The sequence below is a fragment of the Macrotis lagotis genome, chromosome 7, assembly GCF_037893015.1.
Source record: "Macrotis lagotis isolate mMagLag1 chromosome 7, bilby.v1.9.chrom.fasta, whole genome shotgun sequence".
NCBI lineage: Eukaryota > Metazoa > Chordata > Mammalia > Peramelemorphia > Peramelidae > Macrotis > Macrotis lagotis.
Genome location: NC_133664.1, coordinates 76,108,569 through 76,119,080, shown reverse-complemented (window position 1 = coordinate 76,119,080; position 10,512 = coordinate 76,108,569).

Sequence of the window (10,512 nt, the reverse complement as noted above, 5' to 3'; positions counted from 1 at the left end):
CTTGTATAATCGTGTTTAATATATTTCCAATTTGGTCAGGTTGTGAAAGAGGAATTAGAACTAAGGGAAAATAGAACCATGAGAACAAAAGAAAAAAAACATAAAGCAGTTTTAAAATGTAAACATAGTATGCTTTGCTCTGCATTCATGCTGCAGAGATTTTCTTTGGATATGAATGGTATTATCCATAACAGGTCTCTCAGGACTGTCTTTGACTGAACTGCTGAGAGGAGTTGCATTCATCATAGTCGATCATCTCCCAATTTCGTTGTCAATATCTACAATATTTCTCTTGGTTCTGCTCACTTTACCCAGCATCATATCATGAAAGGTTTCCATGCTTCTCTAAAAGTCTGGTCACTCATAATTTCTTACAAAAAATAGTACTCCATAGCATTCATATACCATAATTTATGCAGTTAATTCCACAATTGGTGAAATCCCCTCAATTTCCAATTCTTTGCCATTGCAAAAAGATTTGCTATCAATATTTTTGAACATGTGAGACTTTTCCCATATTTTATGATCTCTTTGGAAAATAGTGGTATATCTGGGTGCAAAAGTATGAAGAGTTTCATTACCCTATGGGCATAGTTCCAAATGGCTCTCCAGAATGGTTGCATCAGTTTACAACTACACAAACAGTGCATTAGTGTCCCAATTTTTCCACATCTTCTCCAACATTGATCATTTTCCTTTTTTGTCATTTTAGCTAATTTGATAGGTATGAGGTGGTGCTTCAGAGTTAATTTAACTTATATTTCTCTAATCAGTAATGATTTGGAGCATTTTTCCTATTACTATGTGTATATTTAATTTCTGAATCTAGAAACAGCCTGTTTGTATCCTTTGACCATTTATCAACTACGGAATGACTTGTAATCTTATAAATTTGATTTTTCTATATATTTTAGAAATTCATCCTTTATTAGAAATACTAGTTATGAACATTGTTTCTCAGCTTTCTACATTCCTCCTAGGCTGTATTGTTTATATTTGGGCAAAAACCTTTGCATTTAATATAGTTGAAATCATCTATTTTGCCATTTATAATGTTCTCTATCTCTTGTTTGTTCCTAAACTTCTCTCCTCTCCATAGATCCAATAGAAAGAATATTTAGTTCTTGTTCACTTAATTGGTCTATCATATCACTCTTTATGTCTAAATCCTGTACCCACTTCAACCTTACTTTGATATAGAGGGTGAGTTGTGTTTAGCTTTTGCCATACTATTTTGTTGTCTCTCTCAGCAGGTTTTTTTTTTTTTAGTAAGGCAATGGGGTTAATTGACTTGCCCAAGGTCATACAGCTAGGTGATTATTTGAACTCAGGTCCTCCTGACTCCAGGACCAGTGCTCTATCTCTCTATCTACTGTACCACCTAGCTACCCTCTCTCAGCCAGTTTTGGCAATTAGTGACTTTTTATCTCAGAAGCTAATGGTTTGAGTTTATTAAACAGTAGATTACTATAGTCAGCTTCTTTTGTACCAAGTCAAATCCATTGATCCATTACTCTGTTTCTTAACCAATATCAGTCAGTTTTGATAACTTATTTATAATATAGTTTTAGATCTGGTACAGCGAGATCATGTTCCTTTTCATTTTTTATCAATTCCCTTGATATTCTATTTTTATTTATTTAAGGCAAGGGGGTTAAGAGTGATTTGCCCAGGGGCGGCTAGGTGGTGCAGTGGATAGAGCACTGGCCCTGGAGTCAGGAGTACCCGAGTTCAAATTTGGCCTCAGACACTTAATAATTATCTACCTGTGTGGCCTTGGGCAAGCCACTTGACCCCATTGCCTTGCAAAAACTAAGGGGGAAAAAAGAGTGATTTGCCCAAGGTCACACAGATAGACAATTATCTCTGACTTCAGGGCCTGTGCTCCATCCCTTACACCACCTAGCTGCCTCAATTCCCTTGATATTCTTGAACTTTTGTTGTTCCAGATGAATATTGTTACTATTTTTTTTCTAGCTCTGCATAAGTTTTTTGGTAGTTTGATATAGCACTGGATAAGTAATACAATTTGGATAGAATTATCATTTTTATCATATTACCTCAGCCTAACTAGGAACAACTAACATTTTTCAAGTTGTTAAGATCTGACTTTGTGTGAAAATTATTTTGTAATTGTGTTCATATAGTTTCTGGGTTTGTCTTGGGAGGTAAATTGCCAAGTATTTTATTTTGTCTACAGTTACTTTGAATGGAATTTCTCTTTCTATCTTTTGCTCTTGGGCTTTGTGGTCATATGTAGAAATGCTGATGATTTATGTGGATTTATTTTTTATCCTGCTACATTGCAAAAGTTGTTAATTGTTTTAAGTAGTTTTTTAAGTTGATTTTTAGGGTTTTCTTAGTATATCAACATATCATCTACAAAAGTAAGTTTAATTCCTCATTGCCTATTCAAATTCATTCAATTTCTTTTTCCTTCTCTTAGTGCTAAAACTAACATTTCTAATACTATATTGAATAGTAGTAGTGGGATAATGGACATCCTTGTTTCCTCTCTGATCTTATTGGATATGTTACTAGTTTAACCCCATTGTGTGTGTATATGTATATATATATATATATGTATATATATTACTTGCTGTTGATTTTAAATACAAATTATCATTTTAAGAAAAACTCCACTTATTCCTATGCTCTCTAGTATTTTTTTAAGATTTTTTGCAAGGAAAATGGGGTCAAGTGGCTTGCCCAAGGCCACAAAGCTAGGAAATTATTAAGCGTCTGAGACCGGATTTGAACTCAGGTACTCCTGACTCCAGGGCCAGTGCTTTATCCACTGCACCACCTGGTTGCCCACTCTCTCTAGGATTTTTAATAGGAATGGATGCTGTATTTTGTCAAAAACTATTGAGATAATCATATAATTTATGTTAATTTCATTATTGATATATTCAATTATAGTGAGTGTTTTCCTAAAATTGAACCATCCCTTCCATCTTGATATAAATCCTTCCTGGTATATTATACATGAAATAAGTTCTTTTTCTAAAAGGATATTTATTTATTTGTTTTGAATTTTATAATTTTTTTCCCCTAATCTCACTTCTCTCCCCCCACCCACCACAGAAGTCTGTCTATTAGTTTTTACATTGTTTCCATGGCAGACATTGATCTAAGTTCAATGTGAGGAGAGAGAAATAATATCCTTGAGGAAAATAAAATGAAGTATAAGAGATAGCAAAATTGCATAATAAGATAACTTTTTTTTTAATTAAAGGTAATAGTCTTTGGTCTTTTTTTCAAATTCCACAATTCCTTCTCTGGATACAGATGGTATTTTCCATTGCAAGTACACCAAAATTGTGTCTGTTACACTGATGGAATGAGCAAGTCCATTAAGGTTGATCATTACTCCCATGTTGCTCTTAAGGTGTACAATGTGTGAAACAAGTTCTTGTAATCTCTTTGCTAAACTTTTTTTTTTGCATAAATATCCATTAGGGTGATTGGTCCGTAATATTCCTAGTCTGTTTTGGTGCTTTCTGGGTTAAGTATTAGCACCATATTGATGTTATATAATTTGGCAGAATTTCTTCTCCTATTTTTAAATAGATTATATAGAATTGCAATTTATTTTTCCTTAAATTTTTGGTAGAATTTACCTATAAATCCATCTGATCCTGGAGATTTCATTCTCAGGGAGTTAATTGATGTTATCTTCAATTTTTTATGGGATTATTAAAGTATTTTATTTCTTCTGTAAATCTGAGTAGCCTACATTTTTGTAAAAAATCATCTATTTTATTTCTATTGTCAGCTTTGTTGGCATACATTAGGACAAAATAGTTCTGAATTATCACTGTAAATTTCTCCTCATTGGTGAGTTCACCATTTTTATTCTTTATTAATTTGATTAAAACCAAGTCTCAGTTTTATTTATTAGTTTTATTACTTTTGATTTTATTAATTTCTGCTTTGATTCTGAGAATTTCTAAATTGGTATTTAATTAGGGATTTTAATTCAGTTTTTTTAGCTACTTTAGTTACATGCCCAATTCACTGATTTCCTCTTTTTCTATTATATTCATATAAAAATTTAGAGATGAGAAATTTCCTCTGAAAGCTATTTTGACTACATCTGAAAAGTTTTGGTATTATGTCACACGTATATCATTGTCTTGGATAAAAGTGTTGATTATTTCTAAAATTTGTTGTTTGGTCCATTCATTCTTTAAAAATAAATTATTTAGTTTCCACTCAATTTTAATTTATCCTTTCTTGGCCTTTAATTACATGTGATTTATATTTCTTCATGATCTGAAAAGGATGCATTCAATATTTCTACCTTTCTACATTAGATTATAAGGGTTTTTATATCATAGTATATTGTCAATTTTTCTATATAGGTGCCATGAACTGCAGAGAAAACTAAATGACTTTAAATACCTAGTCAATTTTCTCCAGAGGTCTATCATATCTAAGTTTTCTAAAATTCTATTCAGCTTCTTAACTTTACTTGTTTATTTTGTAGTAAGATTTGTCTAATTCTGAGAGAGGGACATTGAGATTTGTCATTGTTATAGCTTTGTGTGTATGTCATTTGGCTTCTTCTCTGAGAATCTGGATGCTATACCACTTGGTGCATATGTGTTTAAAATGATGTTGTTTCAAAAGCCATTCCCCAATTGACAAATGGCCAAAGGATATGCAAAAGGCAATTTACACATGAGGAGATCAAAGTAATCCATAGCCATATGAAAAAATGCTCTAAATCATTAATTATTAGAGAAATGCAAATTAAAGCTTCTCTGAGGTACCACCTCTCAGATTGGCCAATATGACCAGGAAGGATAATGATCATTGTTGGAAGGGATGTGGGAAATTTGGGACACTATTACACTGTTGGTGGAGCTGTAAACTCTTCCAACCCTTCTGGAGAGCTATTTGGAATTATGCACAAAGGGCAAGAAAAATGTGCATACCCTTTGACCCAGCAATACCACTACTGGGTCTATACCCTGAAGAGATGAGGAAAAAGGGTAAAAACATTACTTGTACAAAAATATTTACAGCAGCCCTGTTTGTGGTGGCAAAGAATTGGAAATCAAGTAAATGTCCTTCAATTGGGGAATGGCTTAGCAAACTGTGGTATATGTATGTCATGGAACACTATTGTTCTATTAGAAACCAGGAGGGATGGGAATTCAGGGAAGCCTGGAGGGATCTCCATGAACTGATGCTGAGTGAGATGAGCAGAACCAGAAAAACATTGTACACCCTAACAGAAACATGGGAGTGATGTTCAACCTTGAAGGACTTGATCATTCCATCAGTGCACCAATTGGGAACAATTTGGGGCTGTCTGCAAAGGAGAGTGCCATCTGTATCCAGATAAGGAGTTGTGGAGTTTGAACAAAGTGCAAGGACTATTTTCTTTAATTTAGAATAAAAACAGGTATCTTATTGTCTGATCTTGTTACCTCTTAGACTTCTCTTCTCTTCTTTAAGGATATGATTTCTCTCTCATCACACCCAATTTGGATCAATGTACAACATGGAAACAAAATAAAGACTAACAGAGTGCTTTCTGTGGGGGGTGGGGTGGGGTGGGGAAGCAAGATTGGGGGGAAAATTGTAAAACTCAAATAATATCTTTAATAAAAATAAATTTTAAAAAAATGATATTGTTTCATTACCTATGGAACCTTTTAAGAATATGTAGTTTTATTTCTTATCCCTTTTAATGGGATCTACTTTTTTCTTTTGCTTTGTCTAAGGTCAGAATTATTACAACAGGTTTTTTTATATTTTCACTGATACATAATCTATTCTGTTCTAGTGTTTTACCTTTACTCTGTATGTATCTCTCTGCTTTTAATGTGTTTCAGAAATATAGCATTTTTGACTTTGGAAATGCCTAGAACTACTTTTTTTTAAAACAATTATTTTTGTATTTATTTTATTTTCTAATTACATGCTAGAATAGTTTTCAACAGTCATCCATTTCTCAAGCTTTAGAATTCCACTTGAGATCCACAACATACTGTAGGATTCTGTTTTATAATCTACTTTGCTAGTCACTTCCATTTCATGGTAGTGTTCATCCCATTCATATTTATAGTTATGATTACTAACTATATATTTCCCAATGGGTTATTTTCCCCCATTTATACTTTCCTCTTCGGTCCTTCTTTAAATAAACAATTTTTTTCCTTTCCTTCTTCCTTTCCATTTTACTATTCTTTTTAGCATTAATTTTTATCTTTACTTTTTCTTTTGCTCTCACTTTTATCAGTCCCTACTTCCCTTTTCTTTCTCCTTCCCCCAACCCCTGTTGAATAAGATGCATTTTTAAACTCAATTGGAAATGCAAATTAGTACTTCTTTTAATCAAATCTGTTGAGAGTAAGACTCTCTCCTGAAAGAATATACTGACTTTCTCAGGGTAAGATTTTTGGTTGTAATCCAAGGACCTTTGCCCTCCAGAATATCATATTCCAGGCTCTCTAATCCTTTAATATTGAAAACACTAAGCCATATGCAATCCTGACTGCGATTCTGAGGTATTGTTTCTTTCTGGCTACTTGCAGTATTTTCTCCTTTAACTGAGAATTCTGAACTTTGGCAACAATATTACTTAGAGATTTTATTCTGGAATCTCTTTCTGGAGGTGATTGGTAGAATCTTTCAAGAACTATTTTGTCTTCTTGTTCTAGGCTATTTGGGCAATTTTTCATGATAATTTCCTAAAATATAATTTCCAGACTCTTTTTTTGATTGAGACTTTCAAATAAACCAATAATTTGTAAATTATGACTCCTGGATCTATTTTCCAGATCAGTCATTTTTCCTAAGATGTAATTTACATTTTCTTCTTTTTTAAATTTTTGGTTTTGTTTGTTGGAATCTTGTTGTCTCCTGGAGTCACTAGTTTCCCTTTGTTCAATTCTAATTTTTTGAGTTTCATTTTCTTCAATTGACTTTTGAGTTTCCTTTTCTAGTAGGTTAATTTTACTTTTAAATGAGTAGTTTTCCTTTTTCCAGTTGGTCATTTCTGCCATTGAAGGAGTAGTTTTCCTTTTCCATTTTCTCAATTTTACTTTTTAAAGAGCTGCTTTCTTCAGGTAACTTTTCATAATTCTGCTTCATAGCTTTCATTTCTTTTCTCCATTTTCATCTTCCTTTCTGTTTTAGTATTTCAAAATCCTTTTTGAGCTCTTCAAAGAATTCTCTTTTGATTTAAGGTCAATTCTTAAATTCCTTATAGATTTCACATGTAGACATTTTATCACAACTTTCTACTTCTGCGATAACATTTTTATCATCTCTATCAAAATAGTAGATTTCTATGGTTTTGTTTTTGTTTTTGTTTTTGTTTTTTTGCTCATTTTGATAGTTGAGCTCCTCGGGCACAGAGAGTATAATTCTAAGATTTTTGTGCTGAGATTAGGATCTCATTTCTGAACTATCTCTTGCCTATGGGATTGCCTATGCAGAGATTTGCTCTCTTCTTTGTGCCAATGCATTGTCTATGCAGGGGTTTGTTCACTGTCTTGGGCTCGGTAGCATCCATTGAACCACATTATAAGGGCTAGAACTTTATCTTCAGAGATGAGGTTAGGATCTTCACTCCTGACATGCTGAGATGCTAAGCTTTGACCTGAGCTGTACCCTGGCCAAGAAATTCTCAGTGACTTTCCCATTCTCTTGCTTTCAGTGAGTTATATTTCCCTTTTACCCAGAAGAAACAAACCTTTCTTTTTTTAAATTAATTTTTTGGGGGGTGATTTTTGCAAGGCAATGGGGTTAAGTGACTTAAGTCATTTACAGCTAAGGAAGTATTGTCTGAGGCCATATCTGGTGCTCTGTCCACTTTGCCACCTAACTGCCCCAAGACAAACCTTTCTAAAATTCTTCCCTGATATCTTGAGTTAAGAACTTGCTTCACACTTTTTTCCTAATCTGTAGCTTTAAGTTCCATGTAGATACTTCATTTAAAGTTGTTTCAGAAAAGTCTCTGGAAGCTTCCTAGCTTCCTGCTGCCATCTTGGCTCTGCCCCAGAAGTCTTAAATCTTATTTTTCTAAAACAAATCCAATAATATGCTTAAATTAACCAAAACTTATCCTTTCTTATGGGAGTATTGGGACTAAAGAAAATGCTTCTCAATGTCTGCAAAGCCATTTAATTTGCTCTTCCTTTACTTGTCCTAGGCTCAGCCCATGTTTCTTTTATACATAGTAAGTGTTTAATATAATTGTTGAATTGGGTAAAGGAGAAAAGGTATATCTCAGGCACACATACAATTGGAGAGTGTGGTTCAAATTCATGTAACCACCAGTACTGTGTATGGAGTAAGAGATTCTTGACTGACTTTGTTTCCCTCTTCTTTGCTTTAACTCTCATCCCCTTAAACATAAAGCCTGAAGTGGTCCTCAAAATACACTTAATAGAAATAGTTCATTGGTGTATTATTAGTGTGAGTGGCATTTCTTCTCCCCGCCTCAAACAGTATACCTCTTAGAAATTTGCTCCATGGCCAGAGGTGCCATTTTAAAGAGAAGGATACCATCTGTATCACTTACCTTTCTTTCAAACAGTATACAAAATATTGACCTCAACAAAAGGTATCAAATGCTTTTGTAAAAGCAATAATTAGTGAAAAGTAATGGGCATCATATTTTAGGAATCTGGAGTTATTTATTAACCTATAAATAATTTCTTTGGAGGCATACACAAGATATCACTAGCAGAAATGAAAGAGGTCAAATGTTAAAATGATCTTTATGATTCATTCAGTACCATGAAATATTTTGCCTGTGGCTAGGCAATATTTTTTCCTGTTCTTAAATGCTGTGACAGGTCAGCTGTAAAGATACAGAATGCTGACTATCTGTTTTAATTGAGCAGAACACTTTTTAATATCTGAAGAGCTATATTATGCAGACCATTATGGTTTCATGTACTCAACAGGGGCACCTATTTGCTGGACTGAGACTTTAACAGTTCAAATAAAAATGAGATTATGGTAAAAAAAAAAGATCATCTTATAGTTATTGAACAGTTTTCCTGTCTTATTAAAAATCATTTGAGTTTTCTCAGCACTTGGAAAGATCTATTAAAACATTGTTTTCACAGGTAAGAGTGCTGTGAAATCCTAGTCTTGGAGAGTCATAACCTCATCTGTGTTAGAAGTTAAAACTTTGAAAAAAGTTAAATGTCAAATTAGAAATTCTAAAAATTGAAGGAGAAATTAATAAAATTGAAAGCAAGAAAATTATTGAACTAATAAATAAAACTGAGTTAGTTTTATGAAAAAAATAAAATTCATAAACCTCTAGTTAATTTAAGTTTAAAAAAGAAAGAAAACCAAATTGCTAGTATCATAAATGAAAAAGGTGAATGCACCACCAATGAAGAAGAAACTGAAGTAATAATTGAGAATTATTTTGCCCAACTTAATGCCAATAAATTTGGAATCTAAGTGAAATGGATGAACATTTACAAAAATGAAAGGTGTATAAGCTAAATGAAGAGGAAATTAAATACCTAAACAACCCTATCTCAGAAAAAGAAATTCAACAAGCCATTATTGAACACCTTAAGAAAAAAATCTCCAGGGCCAGATGGATTCACAAGTGAATTCTATCAAAAATTTAAAGAACAACTGCTTCCAATTCTATATAAACTCTTTGGAAAGATAGGTGAAGATGGAACTCTGCCTAACACTTTTTGTGACACTGATATGATGCTGATACCTAAAATAGGAAGAGTTAAAACAGAGAAAGAAAATTATAGACCTATTCCCTGATGAATATAAATGCAAAAATTGTAAATAAAATCTTATCAAAATGATTACAACAAGTTGTCAATAGGGTAATACATTATGACCAAGTAGGATTTATCCCAGGAATGCAGGGTTGGTTCAATATTAGGAAAACTGTTAGTATAATTATGTCAATAACAAAACCAATCAGAAACATATGATTTTATCAATAGATAACAAAAAAGCTTTTGACAAAATACAGCACCCATTCCTACTAAGAACACCAGAGAGCATAGGAATAAATGGATTGTTCCTTAGAAAAATAAGCAGTATCTGTGTGAAGCTATCACCAAGTATTATATGCAATGGGGATAGGCTAAAGGCATTCCCAGTAAGGTCAGTGGTGAAATAAGGATGCCCATTATCACCATTGCTATTCAATATTGTATTTAAAATGTTAGCTGCAGCATTAAGATAAGAAAAAGAAATTGTAGGAATTAGAATTGGGAAGGAGGAGACCAAACTCTCACTCTTTGCAGATGATATGATGGTAAACCTAAATAATCTCAAAAAGTCATCCAAAAAACTCCTGGAAATAATTAGCAACTTCAGCAAAGTCGCAGGATATAAAATAAACCCTCATAAATCCTCAACATTTCTATATAGGACTAGTAAGATGAAGCAGAGAGAGTTAGAAAGAGAAATACCATTCAAAGTAACTTCAGACAATGCAAAATACCTTGGAGTCTACCTGCCAAGGAAGACTCAGAAACTCTTTGTAAGCAA